The following is a 21,201-nucleotide window of genomic DNA, read 5'->3' as shown; positions in this document are numbered from 1 at the left end:
TAGCTTACAGCCTAAAGAAATTATTGGCTACTTCAGTAGTGGTAAATACTTTATTTAACACTAACTTCAGATAAATTTTGGATCCTGATAGCATTTGTAAAAAATGGGCCCTTTGGCTTTGTATTTGCAATAATATATTGCATGCTTGACTTCCAGCACTAAAGTTGAAAAAAAAAATTATTGTAAAAGGCATGTGAATTTGAATAATTATCAGGTTAACTGATTGAAACTAATTTACATTTAATAATACCCTGGTTTTGCCAGAAGTATCTGAGTTTAAATACAGCAATTTGGTACAACCTCCATCTCCACGGCTCTCCAACTTAAGAGAGAAGGATGCTGTGAGGAACCTTGTCAAAGACCTTACAGAAGTTTACATAGACAACATCTGTAGCTCTTCCCTTGACCACTGATCTAGTCACTCTGTCATATAAGGCCACTGGACTGGTCAGGCAGGACTTGCCCATGGTGAAGCCTTGCTGGCTGTCACTAATCACTTCTTTATCTTCCGTGTGCCTTAACCTAGCATCTATCAGGATCTGTGCCACGATCTCCCTAGGCACAAGAGGAGAGGCTGAAGTGTCAGTAATTCCCAGGGTCCTCCTTTTTTCCCCTTTTTAAAAAATGATGCAATGTTTCCCTTTTTCCAGTTTCTAGGTACTTTAGCTGACTGCCATGACTTTTCAAATATCATTGAGAGTTGCTTGGCAACTGCATCAGCCAATTCTCTCAAGACTCTGGGGTGCATCTAGTCAAGTCCCATAGGCTTATGTATGTTCAGGTTCCTCAGCTGGTCACACACCTGATCTTCTCTTACAGTGACAAGGACTTTGCTCCCGCAGTCCCTGCCTTGCAGTCTGTGGTTTGTGTGCACTTCAGTTGGAACAGTCATCCCCATAATATTTTTATTTTTTTTTCTTTTAGTCACTGCTGTGTGCTGAATCCTTTCTAAGTCATAGAATCATGGAATGGTTTGGGTTGGAAGGGACCTTAAAGAACATCTAGATCCAACAACCCTGCAGGGGCAGGGACACCTCCCACTAGATCCAGTTGCTCAAAGCCCCATCCAACTTGACCTTGAACACTTCCAGGGATGGGGTCTCCACAACTTCCCTAGCAACCTGTGCCAGTGTCTCACCACCCCTACAGCGAAGAATTTCTTCCTCATGTCTAAACTAAATCTACTCTCTTCCAGTTTAAAGCCATTACCCCTTGTCCTATTGCGATTCTGTACATCACTCTGCACCAACATTTTCAGGCTTGCTTTTGAAACTAGCACTTACACTATCTCCTACTAACAGGTAATTTTGGACTCAAATTACAAATGCATATGTGATCTTTTCTCTGTATATTGATTGCCTTTGTCTTCATCAGTCCTATTCCTTTTATCAAGTCTAAACAAGATAAAATAACAAGCTCTAAATCAACTTCTGTTTCTCTAATAACTGGATTCATCAACTGAAATATGAGAGAAGTGTGGGGGAAAAAAAATCTTTCTTCAGTTAATTAAGGATATACTTTCTGTTATTAATTAAAATTATTACTTAAACAACTTTGAGAAAAGGAAACAAGGACAATTTCTTGGCCATGAATATCAGAGCTCTGCTAATACGTTAAAGGAGGTCAAATGACCTGACAACACGCCTGAATTCTCGTCTGGTAAAATAATAAAAGGGCATAAGAATTCTTGTGTACCCTTCCAGTTAAGCTATGCTAAGGGATTTCTTAAAAAGTGGTATGGGGGGCACAGGAAGTAAATATATAAAAAGGTAACAGTGAAATTACTTTGTCTTTTTAAACGAACAGCTGTAATCCAGTACCACATATTGCCCTCAATTGTATCTCTTCTTGGCATAGATAAATTTCCAACTAATTGAAGACTAATTAAAGAGATTTTCCGTCTGCTGCTTTTCTTGCTACAGTTCTTATATTATCATATTGTTCTGTCAGTTTCTTGTGGACAGGGCCATTCTGTGCAGCAATGCAGTACTATATAAGAAATTGATTTTAAAAAATGCCACACATTTGGTTTTGAAAATACCCTACATAAAGATACTGTTAGCATTTTTCACATCAGACCTAATCTGATGAAGTCAGTGCAAGCCTTTCCGCTGACATCAATGGGCAATGGATCAGGGTTCATTTATGTGCTACTTCTAGCTGTGTTTTCTCCATTCTTTAATTCTGCAGTGTTTTCATGCTGAGATTTGTTGATGTTGATAAAGACAATTGCATTTTTTTTGTATTTCTACACAAGTGGTAAATTTTGTGTTTATGAGAATCTTCTAGTCCAGTGAGTTTTACAAGTTGTATAAAGATCTCATAGGAAGAACCAATAGATAGAACTGCATTTGTGCTGAGAGTATATGCATGGACAGGAGAACTCTGTAGGAGCAGTTTTGGCTAAAGACCACAAAACCCCAGAAACTTCCAATGTAAAAGCTATCATGGGACTTCAAGGTTTCAGTTTCAACTTCACTGTGCAGAAGACTGCTGTGTGTCCTAACATGTCTTGAGAACACACCTCCCTCCTCTCACCGCCCCCCTTTCTAACCTTAGACTTAATTTTAACCCTAATAGGCACTGTTTTATCTGTGATTCTTGCCAAAATAAAATAAAAAATTAACACACACACACACAAAATTATTTCTGTTAGAGATATTTATTTCATTAAAATGTATGCTAATCTCACTGTTAGGTGAGTATTCTGCCTTTTTAATAACCTTAGCTATCATACAGAACTTGTAAAAAAAAGGCATGTAGCTGGCTAAAGCTACTCATTCTAAGTGTCTATTCTGGAGTAAATTTGGATTTAAGCAAACAAAAGTCTGGGGACCTCCAGCTTCTGAAGAGGAGGATGGTTTGGTTGTTCCTCTGGAGGATAACTCATCTACAGAATTAAAAAAGAGAAGCAGAGGGAAAGGAAACAGCATGAGGATCTAGAGCAAGATACAGGAGAGTTATGGCATCTGGAGTGCGTTAGCCTGCCTTCTCTCTCAAATGTGCAAAAATCTGGATAATTCAGTGTTCAGAACAGCTTCAGGAATGACAGAAGGAGGAATTGGGACAGACTTTCTGCTTCTCCCCTCTTAGCAGTGATAGGACAGTGGTGAGCAAAGGTCAGTATGGATCATTTGGTCTTCATGTAGACAACAGCAAGATTTTCACAGTGAAGTGTTGCTGTGCATCACATTTTGGTTGTTTCTATAAAAAGAACAAAATACCTCCCCCCATCAGTTCTCCATCAGAGCACAGTAATGAAATGCCCAGCTGCAGATGCAGCAAAATCCATTCCAGTTCTCCTAAGTTATTGTCTGTCTCATCTTTAGCAGATGGCTGGACGATGATGTCTGCTGTAATAAAAATATTAAAAACAAAAACTGCCAGTTGAATTGGAAAACTGACTAATTTCTATTTTTATAATGTGGTACATGAAGCTATTATTTCTGAAGCCAGTCACGGCCTTATTCAGTAATAGCCATGTGAGAATATTTAGTGGCAAGGTGAAGCAGTACTGGACTGCTCCATCCCCAGACTTCTGGAAAGAGAGGGCACCTCACAGCATATCCACAGTAGGCAGGAAAAATCTGGCCAATGACTGCTTCCATATGTCATTCAAAAGAACAGTGCTAGCTGCAACAAACACACTGGTAGCAGCAAGAGACTTTCTTCCTCACTGAAGCAGAATATCTCTGAGGCTTGCTTTGGCACTACTTGCACAAAGGCACACGCATTGCATAGCCAAGCATCACATGGCACCACTGTAATTACAGCAATTAGTACCATAGCCATGCTTTTACAAGACTATGGCAGTCACTTGCATTCCAGGTTCTCCTCTTGCTCCTATTTTTTTAGCTGTGGAACACAGAAAAATAGGGTTAAATGTAGGCACAGTTTTTGTACAGTTAAACTGTAAAGCAAAAGTGCTCAGGTAGAAATTTCTACTACAGGTTTATACAAAACAGAGGCTAAACTAGGTATGAACTGAGAGCTGACAGAAGGTGATGAACAGATGATGCTGTAAGACTACTCTCTGGATAATGGTCTTCATTCTCTTTGTACTGGACCGATCTCTAAATGCCAGAATTTCATATGGCACCAATTCATTCACTCATTTGAATGGTATTGGGAAGAAATGATTCTTTCACTCATGGAGAGTGAGATTCTGTCACTGTCATTGAGGTGCCTTGTCTGGATTGTATGGGCAACTGCTGTGAATTTTTAGCTTACTCAAAAAATAGATCAAGGCTTTTGGGAAAGACAGGTGATTTTTCAGAGTTGTGGGTTAAGTCCATTGTTTGAAATACAGTAGAGGATCTGAATTTTCAGGAATCACTAAGCATTCTTCTTGAACTCAGATTCCACAATGATATATTGATTATCTCAGCTATTCCTATTGTCAATTTAGAGGACATTTTAAAGATCCAAACAGTTTAGCAGTTTTGTTACATATATTTTAGCAGTAATATTCCTTAGTTAAATGGCTGTCCTAAGATTATACTGAGATTTGGAGGTTTTCTTTTTTATTAAAGAAAATCACTGGGTTATGAAAACATCACTTCTCATTATGTAAAGTACTTGACAAATGTGACTTCTGGTATCTCACATCTTATGTTCAATCTTAATTAGCACTACATATGTTATTAAAGAGAACGACTTCTGGATTTGTTCCATCTTTCTATTCCAAGTTCCATTCAGCAAGGGGATGTGAAAAAAATAAAGAGATATAAAATGTTGTATTGTTGCAATATATATTAAGGTCTGAAAATCTGTGCCTGTATGGGACTGACATTTGGATTTTATGATCTTGAAGGTCTTTTCCAACCTAATGATTCTATGGTTTTATGATTTTAGGGTTAGTTTATTCCAGTTTCCATGGTCAGGAAATTGATTAGGGTATTGTTAGAATGAAGGAAGATTCTCAAAGTAATTCATGCAAATCTTATCACTTATATTTGCTTGAAAAAAATATTACTTTCCTAGGTGTTTGGAAGAAAACAGATTTTTTAATTCTGTTGGGTTTTTGTGGGTTTTTTTTTTGCAGGTTGTTTTTTTTGTGTGTGTGAGTGTTTTGGTGGGGTTTTTTGTTGTTTTGTTTGTTTGTTGTGGGGTTTTTTGTGGTGTTTTTTGTTTGTTTGTTTGTTTTTTCTAGGGCTGTGCACACCTTGTTTATTGATTTATGTTCAAATGTGTGTACTGAGTAGTAAAACTCTTACTCTCCTCTGGCCATCCATTGTAACCTGACAACTATAGTGCAAGGTTTCCCTTTTGGTGAAAGATAGAAATGAACCAAACCTTTGAAAACCAGGATGTATCGGTCATTCCTTATCTTAGCCTACCTTATAACAGTATGAGAAATAGTCCATGTGAGCAAAAGTGTTTTAGAACTGCCAACGCAAAGACTGATGGAAGGGGAATTATTCTTAATCATGATTCACTGTTTTCCAGGTGATGCTTGCCATTTCATAATCTCTAAGAGAATATAAAATTTCTCTGTGGTTTTGTCCATCAATAAATATATTTAAATCTGAAATTATCTTAGATACAAAAATGTACTTAAACATAGCTACAGAATATTTAACTTTTAAAATAGAATACTCCCTCTCTTACTCCAGTAATTTGTCACTAAAGGATTACCTGAGTAAGATATGGAATCTAAGAATTAAACATTGTATTCCATTAAATTATCCAGTCTCTCCTTTATCTCACTTAAGCTTCACATGTGCATGCAGTTACACACTTTAATGATGTGTTCAGTGAAGACTTGCCTGCTGCTGTTTGTTTTGAACATGCCAGCCATTAGATTCCATTCATGGTCTATACTTCCTATATTTGAAGACATGATAAGCAGTGAGTTCCAATCCACCTTTTGTTTGCTTCTCGTGATTTATAAAGCTTTGTTGTACTTCCACTCAATTGAGTCATTTTCAGGCATGCCTAGCTACTTGGCTGCTCCATGAAAGGCAGCTGGTGCACACTTTCATTACTGCTGCACCTCTCCATGCCTCTCCCAGCTGCATTGTATCCATTCTTGAAACTACAGACTCACTTGTTCCAAGGATTCAAGATGCAGCATGAGTTTTCACTGTGGCAAAGCTTGGTGTTTTTTCTAATCTTTGTTCCCTACCTAATAATTCCTATAATTTTATTTGATACTTCAAATGCTACTGAGCAGTGAGCTATTTTCCTAGTTCAATCACCTGTTATAACTTTCAATCTTTTCATCTCAGAAACTCTCATTTTATATACTTGGATATTTTTGCCCTCATTTATAAAGAACAATTTATTCTTGGTATTCTGAATCTGCCACATGCTACTTTCATCTGATATCCTCTGTTTCTTGCATTGGAAGAATGAGAAGAACCAGTAGACCTCAAAAAATGTTTAATTTATTATATTATCCATTTTCTCTATTGTCTGGTTTAAGAAACTACTCAAACTAATACATTCCACAATGATCTGGTTGTCAAACTGAGTAATTTTTAGAAATCAATTAAGATGTATTTTAAGAAGTCAGTTCACGAACATTTCTGTGAATGTCATACAAGTGGTGGAAGACAGTATTGGAAGAAGTAATCTCCGTGCTTCCTAGTAGAATCCCTCAAACAGGTATAGCATAGAGTACATGCTGATATGTTATCCTAAATTAACAGCTTTGAGGCAATAGAATTTGCTTGTAAGCCTTAAAGTATTGAACGGGACACTACTGACAGAGAGAATTCTCTGAAACATGGCTAAGCCTGGCACAGAGTCACTCTAAACATCTGGTTGGACAATTGTTAATATTTCTAGCTTGCAAGTAATTGACTTTTACAGCAATAGAAAGCTTTTATTAATTATTTTGCCTTCATTTTAGTTATGTGAAGCTAAAGTATCAAAATGTAGTCAGCTAAATTTCTCTTTTGCATGCTTCAGATATAACCCCAAAATTGGTTGTATTTTGTAAAATGAAGCTTAATCCTCAATACCTATCTTTCATGTATAAATTCCTATATATTTTTCCATTATTAATTATAATAGATTGCATTCATTAGCTACAGTAATTTTCCATAAAGGAAACTGGCAATCTCTAATGCATTGTAGCAGGAATTTGCAGTGCATTTTCTACTATCACATCCATTTCCTCCTAACATCTTGTAGCAAGGAGACATACTGGACTGGTGCATGCTTCCTATACTACCTCTGAGGGGAGCCATTATCCAACAGTTCTGATTAATGCCAAGGAAACCATATACTTTTGTAATCCTTGCAAGATTCCACGGGCCTGATTCTACTCCCACTTAAGTGATATGAACCAGAAATAGTCTGCAGCCATATAGTCTGCATGGCACATTTCAGCAGAAGAGACATTAAATAAGGTGAACATATTTGCAGTACAGTCTGTATTTTTCAGTATGGTATAAGGAGGAGAAAGAGTGAAATGAAACTTCAGAGAAGAATTAGCTTTCAGTTCTTTTTCATTTTAATATTTGGTTGTGTGGGATTTGGTAAAGCTTGTTCAGGAGAGAAAATATTCTCAACTACTCTGAAGTTTGATTATATATAATGACATAAATATAGAATATTACTGTTCATTTCAACATCTGTTTTAATGGTACTTTGTCCATTTACCTGAAGTTGAGGGCATGCTCTGCAGTTTGAAATTTCTTTTTTAGCAGAAACCCTGAGTAACAAGCTTCATTTTTAAGAGCATCATTTCATTTGGAAAGGTGGGGGGGAGGCATAGAAGGAGGTAGAGAAAGAGAGAGAAAATAATTTAATAAACAGGTAGGGAAGTGTTATAGAATTATTATTGTTATGTTATGGCTGCTGTTGACAAATAAAATATCCAATGACTTAATGCATTTTGCATTACTCTCTAGCCTCCTGGAGTTTGGTTTGCAAATGTTCTTAAGGGCTGAACTGTACTGATATACTCTTAGAAACACAGTTTATTTTTGAGGGCCAACAGCAATAGGACTGAGAAAACATCATTCTTAATTACAGTGCTCTGAGAAGCACTGTCTAAAAAAAGCTACAAGGAGTGGGCAAATGTAGTTCAAGGCTGCATTGTGAATGAGAGATTAGTGAAAGGTTTTCCTGTACTTTGAACATGTGCTATTCCATGGGTTATTTACTTTAAATACAGGCTAAATGTTTCATTGATTGCCATGAAGTCTAGAGTGTATAAGACATAAAAACATTCCTTAAAACTGGATAACTTCATATAAATTAAATACAGCAGTGCTTTTAATGACATTTTCTGCTTATTCTCTTGTCCTGGTTTGTGCCAGGAGAGATTGAATTTCTTTCTAGCACTTGTATTTTTCAGTTAAGTCTCTTCTAAGTGATAGTGCTTTCTGAAATCAACAGCCTGCTGTTTTTCAGTCAGTGTCTGCTTCTAGGACTGATAAAACCTAATATTTATAGTTATTGCTGGAGAATGGTATGCAGAAGGGTTCTTGCTTATACTTATTCCTATAGAAACCAAGGTCACTGCTTGGTTCTGCTAAATTTCTTATGCTCTGGAAACAAAAGCAAGCAAAAAGGATCACATGTATGACCATCCTGCAGGGAGGAGCAGACTGAACAGGTGGCCCAAAATTGACCAAACTAAGTATTCCATCACATACATGTCATGTTTGGTGTAAAGCTGAGGGATCATGAGGGTCAAGGTCTTCTTCATCCAGGGAGGACTCCATACATTCTTCTGCCTTTGATTCTGATCCGTACATTCCTGAATCTCTGCATTCCTGAATCTGTGCATTCCTAAAGATAGTTCCCAACTGCTGCTGAGTCCAGCAGTCTAGTCTGGGACTTTCCCAGGGCTGTCTTGCAGCCTCTGTGGTGACATGAGCGTAACTGGGGGAGTGCAATATTGGTTTTGTATATATCTGTATACATTTCATTATTTTCTTTTTCATAATTATTGTTCCATTAAAGCTGTGTAGTTTAGTTTCCAAACCATGAGCCCCTCTATCTTATTCTCTTTCCTTTCCCTTTCTGGAAAGACAGAGGGGTTAATATAGAGTATCTGTCATTCATGTAATTGCTGACCCAACGTTAAACCGTGACATCTCTGCAAGTATTGATAATTTTATTTTACAGATCCTAGAAAGTAAATGACTGAAAATTTAACTATGAACAAAGTTGAGGCTGCATGCTCTTCAAATGGCTCAAAAACAAGTAAAAATAAGTTGTCTCATCTTCACTGTGTAAATCCTGCTGACTCTTAACCAGGCTCAATAATAGTGTGACAATACTGAGAAGTGCTTGCTGAGATCCCACTGTCATCTTTAGCTTATGATAAAATTAAGAAAAAAATCAGGACAAGGACAAAAATATGAATGAGGTAGCTGGTGTAGTTGGTACTTCTTTTCTCTTTTTATCTGCAATGGTTTTTTTCTTCTTAATGGAGGATTGTCAAGAGAGTAAAGACAGTGGTGTGATTTCAAGTCCCCATCTTTGTACTTCAGAGGTGCAGAGCAGACCTTAAGCAAAATACGGGTTAGACCTCTTGCCTTCTATTTTGAGACTCTTAACAATGGTGCAAATTGTGGGGTTTTGTGAGGAACAGAGGCACTTATGGATTGGGATTTGGACTGCGACCACTACTAGAACGTTTCACACTGACTTCCAGAAAAACAGAATCCCCAAAACCCAATCATATGATAACTTCTGGCTGAACTCTTTCCTGACTTTAACTGGAGTCAAATATTGCTTTAGCTAAACTAAATGTCCCTTGGTCTTGGCTTTCAAATAAAGCAGTTGTTATTTTTGTTTTGTTCTTTCCCTATTAAATGAAAAAATCTGCTTGGGATGTCCTTGAACCTCCATGCACTGATTCACTCCAAAGTAATAGTAGATGACTTAGACAAATGATCTGATTTCATGGCTGGAGAGAGTGAGTAAGAAGTGCACTCTGTCCCTTGGCTGTCATACACTAATTTGCCATATGTCCATTAACATCCCAGTGAATGTGTTGATTACTGTGCTGGGTTCTCTATTTAATAAACTGTATGAAACTCTCCCTGGAAAAATAAATTTGTAGCTTGGCTTATCTGTTTTTATTTTGGCACAATAAGCCATTTATTCTAGTCAGCTGATTTGAAGTGAAATGGGGAGACAACTTTCACTTGCATTGCATTGAAGTGCCTCCTGCTTACCGCTATACATCTCCTTGCTGACAGCTTGTACATTCAAAATTTGGGCAAGATTTGCATGGCCCAGTACCAAAATAACATAATACAGTAGTTTTTAAGTGCTTGAAAGGCATGGCTATGACCTAAGACTAGTATTTAGTCCAAGCCTAAAGATCTGTTCCAATATATTCCAGTTAATCCTTACCTTGGGATTCAGGACTAAAAGCAAGCATTCAAAATCCACTTCTATTTATGAACATTGTGTGAGAGACCTGCAGAGCTTAGAGCAGAATAATTTCAAGTCTATAGGGAGAAATGTGCCATGTGAATCTGGGAGAATCCTGATAGTTTTCTCAGGTAACTCAGAACGATACACAAAAAACCGTAAATTTCTTCACAGCTGCCTTGCCATGAGACATATCAGGGGGAGAAGCTAAACATTCAAAGAACTTGAACCTGTAATAAAATGGATATACGTCAATATCAAATTCCAGCCAAACAATCCTGGCTTTTACCAAATTTGGAACAGAAGACACTGAACTTCATACTGCAAACATTATTTTGGGGGAGTGAATTTACTGTAATTGCAAGACACATGCCCTCAAATTGCCTAACAAAGCTCTTACTATTCCTCTTCTGTGTGTTGTTTTCTTGTTGTTGTTGTTGTTCTTTGGTTTTGGTTTTGATTTTTCATGGCATGGAAATTGAGGTTCAGATGCTCTTTTAATTCTTAAATGTGGAGATAGCTAACAGAAATATTTTGCCTTCAATTCAGAGTGGGACAGGTGGCATGGATTTATTTGGTTCCTATTGAAGAGTGCTTCCAGCAGCTGCTGAAATGGAAAGCAAACAAATGAAACTTGAAATGGAAGAATAGTTCAAGCATAAATTTGTAACCAATACATTTTTGTTTCTTTTCCTTGCTAACTCTGAGATGTATCTTGCCAGTTTTTCAAAAGTGTTATACATGTGCATGAAACATATGTATCTGCTGATCCAGGTCTTAAATTGTAAACATCCCAAGCCATGAAGAAAAAGGAGGCAGTAACTTTTACTGTGTTGCTTAACAAGGCACTATTCCATTTTTAAGAGAGCAAAAGGATGGGGGCAAAATCTACAACCAGCTGAATGTACACATCGTGAGCAAGTCATATAGTTTTCCATCAAATTGGGCAGTTGTAAACTATCTAACTATATTGTTGAGCTTCACCCACTGGCATATTTATTACCTCAGTATGAGTATAGAAAAGGCCTCCATTAAACCAACCTGCTAAAAGTGTTACAAATTCCCAGGTATTATTTCTTCCTTCCTTTCATTTATTCTGTTTCTTTTATCTTCATTCTTTTCTACTTGGTCATTAATAACAAAGGACAAGAAATGAAAACAGCAAAAGAAAATGAGAGGAGCAAGATGAAGAAGGTAATAATTTTTAAATGAAAACCTGAAAAGTATTTGGTTTCAATACCTTCAGGTTTTTTGAATTTCACATTGAGATGTTAAAAAATGTAAAGTAAACATGAAGTTTTTTTAATTTTTCTTGAAACATGCTTGCCATTTTTCATCCAGCGCTGCTGCCAACTTTCTGACTGTGTAGTACAAACAGCTTTTCAGGCTCTCCTACAATGGTGCATTCAGAAAAAAGATGCATGTGCTAATGGCACCTGCATAGCCACTCATTTATGGCAGTCCAGGAGCAAGTGAACATGCCAATCAGATAATATATGCAGGTTGGATAACTATATATCTAACTACCTGCCTGTGTGTGGTACTGTAGCTAAGTGAAGGCAGTGTGGTGACATGGAGGCTGGTATGTTCTCCAGGGTGCAACCATTTTGTGCATAGCAGGAAATTATTTTTGCATAGTAATATATAATTTACATTATCAGCATAATATAAAATAACTTCTTAAACTTCAGAGTTTCAGAATCAAAAAAAGAAAAATTAGTCTGAACTAGTATGTTATTGGGAGCAAGTGCAGCTCACTCTTTTTCTTGTAATATAACCATATTAAAATATTTTAATATATTTAGTTATCATCTTGCATTAATTAAACAGATACTGTGTGTCTTTGTATATATGTGTGTATCATATCTATGGGTCTGTATGATAGGTTTATTTCTTTAATACAAGCAGGTAACTACAAAGAGTATGTTCTTCTCCGGTCTCAAAAGTATTAAGGCCTAAGGGATCCCGGCTAGACATATTACTAGAGCTGCGAAATAGTTCTTGCCACCAGTATTTCTAATGAAGACCATCTGCAAATATCTTTATTTTTGGTTCCAAAAAAGAATTCAAATTGCTTTTAATCCAGCTGAACTTTTCAGGGATTAGCTATTATGTTCTCATTACTCCTTTCACTGACAAATGACTTTCGGGAGCTACTCCATCACTGAAACAGTTCACCAGCAGAACACTCCATTTCAAAAATGAGAAAAAAACAAAAACAAACAAGCACAAATCAAAAACAAAACAAGCCAAACCAAAGCAAATGAAAAAAATCAAAACCTAAAAAACCACAGAAACAAAACACAAAACTTCCAAAATCAGACGAACCTTCCACTTCATTATAAACCCAGCTTAAAATTCTCTGGATTTACTTAGTGTGCCATTTTAGCTGATAATAATAATTTATACATTGTAGACTTCTGTATAGAGTATTTTACCACATTTCATATTCATCTGAAAAAATAAATGGAAGAATCAAAAAAATACTTGTGATGTTTCTAATTGAGTCATTATTACCTTTTTGGAATTTATTTACTGATTTTAATTTTGTTTTGAGAAAACATAATTAAAATTATCAAAAGAGTGCATGACACATGGAAAAAAGAACAAAAACTCTGTAGCATTTTCATTCAGACTTTCAGGAAACTTAACATGCTGTTAAACTGAAGTGCTTTCTGGATTCTCCAGAACTGTGTTCTTTATAGCAGATTATATCCTTGTATTGATTCACTCTAAGCAAAGGCAATGCAGCATTGCAATAGAGCATATATGAGATGCAAGAGTATGAGCTGATGGCATGTTTGGCTTTTGCTGCACAACTGACCTCCCGTGTTCTCAATTCTGTGTCACTGAAATAGAAAATATAGAAATACATACCCAAAGGTACAATGCTTCTTCGTTCAGTCTGTGCCCATTTTCAGGCAGGAGATCTTACTAAATGGTTATTATAGTCTTTTTTAGATTAAGATTCAGGAATTTTAGCTCCCAGCACTAAAATATTATTTATAGTCTTACAGTGGGTTTCTAATTCATTCAGCATTAAAAAACCAAAACAAAACAACCCTAGATATTTATTTTTATTTTGGGCCATGTTGTTATCTGATGGAAAATGGAATACCTCAGTAAAGTAAAAATAAAGTTACAGTGATGTACTGAAGATTTTTCTACAAGATTGAACACTTAAAATCAGTATTTCTGTTACTCATTGCTACAATTCCCTGGTAGAATGTTCCTGATAATTATCCCAATTAGGGCAATAGAGAATGGAGGAACATCCTGTTTCATCAACCTTGCAGATCCATAAATGATCTCTGCAGTTTTTCAGGAGTGTCTATGCCATATTCTGCCTGCTGTGCCTTCAAACATCTGTTCTACTTTTCCATCCTTCCCTCTCTCATTTCACCCAGCAAGAGATATCTAGTAACAGCCCTGCCTGACTTGACCACATCATTGAGGCCTTGCCACTCACCATGCATTCTCCCTGGAAGGAGCTAGGGGTTTGGTTCAGAAATCCTGGAGATCAGTGGTGTGGCAAGGTTCAGCTTGCTGGAAAGCTGGGAGGAGACAGCCCTGCAGTGTGCATGCACATGTGAGAATGTGGGAGCCAAGATCCTCACCAGGGCACTGAGTCAGGAGACAAAACACAAGAGCAGACACATAGTTCTTGTAAGAATCAGAAAAGTATGTTGTGATGGGTGAAGTACCTTTGCTTCCCTCAGTCACACAATTTGTGTGCAAAGATCAAATCCTTAGTGCCAGCCCCAGAAGACCAACATTTGCAGGTCCATGGCTGCCTAGAAACCTTCCATCATAACAGATTAAGGAAATGCTCAACAGACCTAGGTAGCATGTTTGATGACAGAAATCAAAATATACTATTCCACAACAGCTGAGCTATGTGCATCTGAACTGCTTCCCCTGGCTTTGTTAGCCATTCCTTGGCTTTGGAGTGAGACACATCTGTGGGTTTGCATGGAGTTATTAGCCATGGGGATCCCCTACCACCTCCTAGCACTACAGTTTGATGCTGCTGCAAGAGAGAGGAGCCAAGGGGCCATGCAGCACTGGGAATCTTTTGTACCTGACAGGGACTAGCCCTGCTGCAGCAACAGGTACCATTACCCAGTCCAGCCTCTACATTTCACTGAGCTGTGCACAGGCTGGCATGCAGTGGCTATGTGGAATTACTATGGAAAATATGGCATTAAGTGAATGTGTGTACTAGGTGCAAGCCAGCAAGACATAGGGTGTGATGGCTACTGTACTGGGTTTCATATGTGACTGTTTGCTAGGCGCATGGAAGTCATCTGACAACCTTGAACTTGGTATTTAATTGGCAATGGTGGAGCAATCTTCAAGTAAGGGTGAGAATTCAGAGATAAGAGGGAAGCAAGGAGGTATGTTGCTTTTTTTTAACACAAAGAGGAGGCCTGCTGCTGTTTTGGAGCTTTCCACACTCTCTTTGTAGGTTAAGGGAGGCTCCAGTCCCTTCAGGGCTCTGCATGCACAGGGTCAGTGTGGGAGCTCATGCCCTGGCAGGAAGGTTGCATGTTGTCTCCACTTAAGATGAGGGGTGCATGTGCTACCACAGTTTCAAACAGTATGTTCGGCAATCATTTGACACAGTGTTGCAGGGTCTGTTGTCTGTCTTATGGGATATACACTGGCAGACCAGGAAAATTCCTGGGGATCATCCACACTGGTGAGCATACAGAAAAGGAAGTTTCCTGCCTGGGCTTTCAGATAGGGCATGGTACTGTGTGCAGAACGAGCTGGACACTGTGTGCATTGTCAGAGAATTTGGCCTCAGGGGAGCTAACAGGGCTGCTGTGACAGGACACTGCAGACACAATGACTTATATTTCCAATCAGGATTAATAATTGTTCAGGCCATCAAACATAAATAGCTGGTGTTTAGACAAATGAATTTTATATCAAGCTTTTGGTCATATGTATTCACACACTGCCACATCAATTGAAAACAGAGTGAGAGCCATCAAAGGAGCAATAGGTTATGGGCAATCTGACCTGATGGGTCCTGGGAAAAGTGTAGGTTTCAGTGCTGAGTACACAAATCAGCCATGCTAAGCCTGTATGGGAAAGGAACAGCCAGAATATGTTGCTCATCAGTATGGCATGAGAGGAGTCAGTTTAAAGTTCGTGCACACACACATGCCCACTCTTCAGCATTTTGGGGATGACTTGTTTACAGACATACTTACTGGCTATTTTAGTGACATTACAAATCAAAGTGTCTGGATCAGTTGTTATCACCAAACCAACGACAACTACATGAATAGTTTTGTTTCTGTGGGTGCAATAGATGCTGTAGAGATAGAAATTACAGATTTTCAAGCCATTGAATAAGGCCCTGGCTCTAATAGTCCCCCTCCCTGGCAAGCTGAGCACTTGGTCCAGATGTCTGACACTTATTTTCCTTTCCCTGCCTCTGAGTCACACGGATTCTTTCCCACTGTGATGAGGTGGGAAGCACACTGCCTTGGTTGGCATGACACTTGTACAGGTGGCACCTGCACTTCGTGTTTGTACTCATATTGACTAAAGAACAACATAAGGCAAAAATCATCCAATAGGTACTTCAGTAGAGAGAACTGAAGGCAAAATGCAGCTGTGAGATAAGCTAAAATGTATATAGTAAATGAGAGATGTGTCTATGCAGCAGCATAATTCATAGAAGTAAAACTACCTAGTGGATATGCTTGTATTGTTGGAATTGTATGTACAGCATAAATGTCCATGAAAATGTGGCCCAGACATGTATATCACATCTCTGACTTTGAGAATTCCATGGAATTAAAACTCTAAAACTTTTCAGTATTTCTTCTAATGAACAAAATTTAGAATTTTTTAAACACAGTTGTAAACAAACAAAAGATGGTTGTGATATGATTTTCAAACTCCTGATTTTTAGTGTAAAAGAACCCTTGAGCAGCACAAAAAACCTGGGTATTCCTCTCCATTCTGTGTTACAATCAGTAAAAAACTTGCCAGTGCTTGGACAGGCTGCCAAGATTTTAAAAACTAAACAATTCACAAATGTGGGCCTAACACCCGTGTCTCTGCAGTCCATACAAGGCATTGGCATCTCACTTGGAGGGAAAGTAAGAGGAAAACAATCCTGACTCACAGAGACAGGTGGAGGAACAAAGCAGTGATTTTGTCTTAATCATGGAATTGACTGTAAAGGAAAATTTTTATTTTAAAGGATACAGTCCATTTGTGATAAGCTCCACTGTCAAATATCTTGTTCTTGGCTAACAAAAATAAATACTTCTCCTTGCTGTTCCATTGACTTATCAGCATAGGAGCGAAGCTGCCTTCTGGTTTTGGCACAGTTAAGAGAATCATCTTGCTAGGCCTGATCCAAATGCCACTGCAGTCAACCAGGTAGGAAAAAAGAGTTACTCACAGAAGAGCCAACACATTGAAATACATACTGTTTGTTACTGATCTGAGCTATAATTTAGACTAATGGATAAGAAAAGGCTCTGTTTCCCATTGCTTCTTAATTATTATTTTTTACCAAAAACATTAAAAATAGTCATGTTTCAGCTTCTTGAATTAGAAGGATTTGTTTCCTTCAAGCTGAACCTTTTTACAAAAGTCTTTGAAATCTGAGCAAATTTAAACATAAAATGATTAAAGATAGATCAGCTTTGTAACAAGATATTACAAAATAACTGAAATTGAATGTTTACTCTGCCCTCAGATCACACATTTTTCAGATTTTCAATTTGTGGAAATTATTGAGATTTTTTGCCTTTCATCATCCTGATTTAAGGGAAAAAAATGCTAGCATCTCAAAACTATCTGCAGTAGCAGAAAGAAGCTTCCTGTTCTGCTTCAGTTTGGTTACTCTCTGTTGTGAAGTTATTTGCTAAGGGCCACTTATTCCTGTAATTTATAAAGACCTTCTAAAGGAAGAGATGTGATGAGGCAATGGAAGTTGGTAAGTACTTCCAGAGTATGAAGACCAAAGCAACTCATAACTTGTGTCCCCCCCTTCCCTTCTGCTCTATTCATTCCCCAAACTGGCATTAGTCCTTGTATTTTTAGTGAGCAGAGGCAAGCAAAACAACTTGTTAATACACAAGTCTCAGCCACATTCAGAGACCATAACGAAGGGCTGGTGAAACTTCCTGCAGACTAGGTTTCAAAACATAATAATATTTTTGAATGCAATTAAAATCTAAATAGATTTCCTAAAGCCAAACCAGAATAAAGAAAAAAATAAAATAATAATAAAAATATTCTTCTGCGGCAACTTGCAAATAACGGAGAAAATTCTGACCACAATGTCTCTGAAGCTATCCCTAGAGTCAAACTGGAATTTTTATTGCTGCATTGCCTTTTTAGTCATGCTACTTTTTAGCACTTTTAGTTTAAGAAGTAAAGGCTAAATCTATGAGCAAAAGTTTCTGATGCAGTTAGAAGAAGCTTATTCAGCCTGTGTTGTTTATGAACTGAAAGCCACATAATTTCTTTTAAACTTCTGCCTTGCTAAGGTTTCCAGGAAGTTGTTTAATACTATGCCATATATTATCAAGTAATTTTGCGTGCTACACTAAGGGCACCTGTCATTCCCTGCTGTTGGTATCCATCCCTCTTTCTGCTTAAGTTACTGCAGTCACGTAAGTACAATGATGTAGGTGGAATGGCTCCAAATTAAAGACATGACTGGCCAAAACCACATCATAGCTCAGATACCACGAACTTAGCTCATCAGCAAAAACATTCCAATAAGACGAGATCCATTTTTTAGCAATTTTCATCCAATGGTGTATGAATACATCAATCAAATATTATATCTTAAGACCTCTGAATTGGGGTTCAACCAGTGTGTTAAAATAGTGATGTAACTGTTCTCAAATGCTTACAGTCTGACAAGACAATCAAAACAGGAGAAGGAAAACAGTGACAGAGTGGCAAATGCCTACTATCAATAATACGGAAAGTCATGGTTGAGCAAGAAACAGGTGGCAGGTGTCCTTTTAACCAGCCCAGTACCTTATTATTTCTATGCCATATAACTGCTGAAAGCAATTAGGCCCTTGTTCATACATTTCAACTGTTACTCCTTAAATTTTTACTTTTTTGCATCATTGAATACATGCAACTGTAATTAGGGATCTGTAAGACTTGCCAGCCTCAGAAAACTGTAGTTTGGTTAGGTCTCTTTAAAGTCTATGTTTCTATGCTGAAAAAGATTTTAAACATATCCATCTCTTTTTGAGTACAAATACAGAAATATTAGAAACAAAATATTATTCTTTGGTTGGTTAGCACCATTAAATCTGTAAATAATGTCATATGTATTTGGTTCCTAGAAGTGCACACAGACATGTTAGCCTTCTATGATGACATGACAGAATGGATAGATGCAAGTAGAACAGTGAATATTGTCTTCCTTGACTTTAGCAAGGCTTTTGACCATGTCTCCCATAACATCCTTCTGAATAAGCTCAGGAATTGTGAGTTAGAAGAGCAGACAGTGAGATGGATTAAGAACTGGCTAAACAATAAAGGGAACCTTGTTAATGTCTATAAATATCTGAAGGGTGGACGTCAAGAATGGGCCAATCTCTTTCAGTGGTGCCCTGTGATAGGACGAGGGGAAATAGCACCAAGTTACAACACAGGAAGTTCCACCTCAACGTGAGGAAAAACTTCTTTACTGTGAGGGTGTCAGAGCACTTGAACAGGCTGCCCAGAAAGGTTGTGGAGCCTCCTTCTCTGGAAACTTTCAAAACCCATCTGAATGTGTTGCTGTGTGATCCGGCCAGTTGTACTCGATGATCTTCAGAGGCCCCTTCCAACCCCCACGATTTTATGATTCTATGATTTTCAAACACTCCCCAAAGGATACCAAGAGACAAAGCACTTACAGGAAAGTCTTTGATGACTAACCTCAGTTTCAAAATTACATATGCTTACTATTATCCCTTAAGTTCATCTTCTTTCACTTTTTTTTAATTTTACCCTTTCTAAATCCACTTTCTATTAGACATTTATTTTCAGTTTGAAACTATTCATCTAAACATTCAAATATTTTTCCTTAGACTTGACAGTTAGCAGTTATAATGATTCTGTTGTATTCTTTCTATGAGGCTTATTTATCAACAAGCTAGCATCAGGACAATTTCATATGGAAAAAATCTGACTGGTCTCACCAAGTTTCAGTATGTGTAGGGTTCTTTCCATAATCTTGATCTCTGTGAAGTAAACCCATGTCTAGTTTATTGTAGCAGTCACCATGTTGCCTAGTGGACCATTGCTGTTAAGAGGATAAATTTGGTGTCTTGGCAGTAAGTTAAAGTATGGTTTGGCAAATATATTTAGGCTTTGATGCTATGAGTTGTCCTTTCCAAACAAGAGTTTCTGGGTGGTATTTTAAAGTTATGTTGTCTGCTGCTGTTTTCCTGGATATGATAACACTGCAATGTGTCTGTTTTGTTAGAGACCATGCTTTATGAATACTGCACATTTACTGATCTCTTCTTAGGACCTTTTTTTTTTTTTTTTTTTTTTTTTTTTTTTTTTTTTTTTTTTTTTTTTTTTTTTTTTTTTTTTTTTTCCCCAGAAGTGGAAATGACAACAAATGAGCTCACCCTGGAAGGACTTGTGTACCTCAAGGTACCTAGGAGCACAGCCGAGCCCTGGAGGGGAGTGGACTGAACCCACAAAGGGAGCCATCAGAGGAGAAGAACTCACCCTTACCCTCTCATAACTGACCCCTGGCCTTCTGAATGGTTGGCCACTGAAAGCCTGAAAAGACCATTTCCACTCTTTCAGCCGACAACTCTGGTGGGAAACTGCATAACTTTGCTTTTTAAGAACTTTCCTGCGTTTCTGCCAGGTGCTGTGGATGGGAGGCTGGCTCCCTCGGCCCAGGCGCTGCCATGATACGCTCTGCTGTGATACACACTGCCCACAGCTGATGGCTGCCCATGGGTTTTGGTCCAGTTCAGCACACCGTAGGCACCTGGCTGTCAGAAGAGGGTTGGTGGGACCCCAGGGCTGCCCCTTCCCCTTGAGGCACACCCAGAGCAGTGAAGCAGAACCTGCCCTCCAGGGCTCCCACCATTTCTGAGCCTCCTGGGCATTTGGCCATCCTGCCAGCACTGCTCACAGGCACAGTACAGAGTCATCAGTGAGGAGCAGGATCCTGAAATACAAATGGGAAGGCTGCACTGATTCCATGTTGGCATAGTCTGAACTGCAGAGGTGGTGGAAACAGAGCCTTCTCCTACATTCAAACTCACTGGGCTTGCCTTTGTATCTTTGGAAAACCCTTCTCCTCTCCTTTCCAGAGAAACTTCCACTTGCAGTATGGCAAACTTGCTCAACTAGTTCTCAGAGACTAAACACTGAAATAACTTGGTTTTTTTCCTTAAAGTTTTGCCTTTTCCAATTTTGTATTCTGTCTTGTGGACCTAGGTGAGACAACATTGCTCCAAATAAGTCCTCACCTATTTTCGTGTATCTAATGTTTGCCAGCAAAGGACTACATGGGTTCCCCTGCTGAGGTGAGGCAGCAGAATCTCAGGTAGGGGAGGCTGAGGCTGTCATAAGTTGTGCTGGCCTAATACAGGATCTTGAACTTCAGCAGTTAAGAATGGCAGCAATTTTGCTTCAGCAATGGACATTCAAAGGAAACTTTGTTTTGCACAGCAGCTGCAGCCATGAATCTCAAACCAAAGGCAGAGAGAGAGATGACAATGTATTCACATGAAATCTGGAAGTCAAGATAATGGCACTTTCAAATAAAATAAATAAATAAAAAAAATAATAATAATAACAATTTAAAAATCAGTCTTTTTAAAATCCAAATCT

This window comes from Apus apus, chromosome 5, assembly GCF_020740795.1.
Source record: "Apus apus isolate bApuApu2 chromosome 5, bApuApu2.pri.cur, whole genome shotgun sequence".
NCBI lineage: Eukaryota > Metazoa > Chordata > Aves > Apodiformes > Apodidae > Apus > Apus apus.
This window is presented reverse-complemented; position numbering follows the sequence as displayed.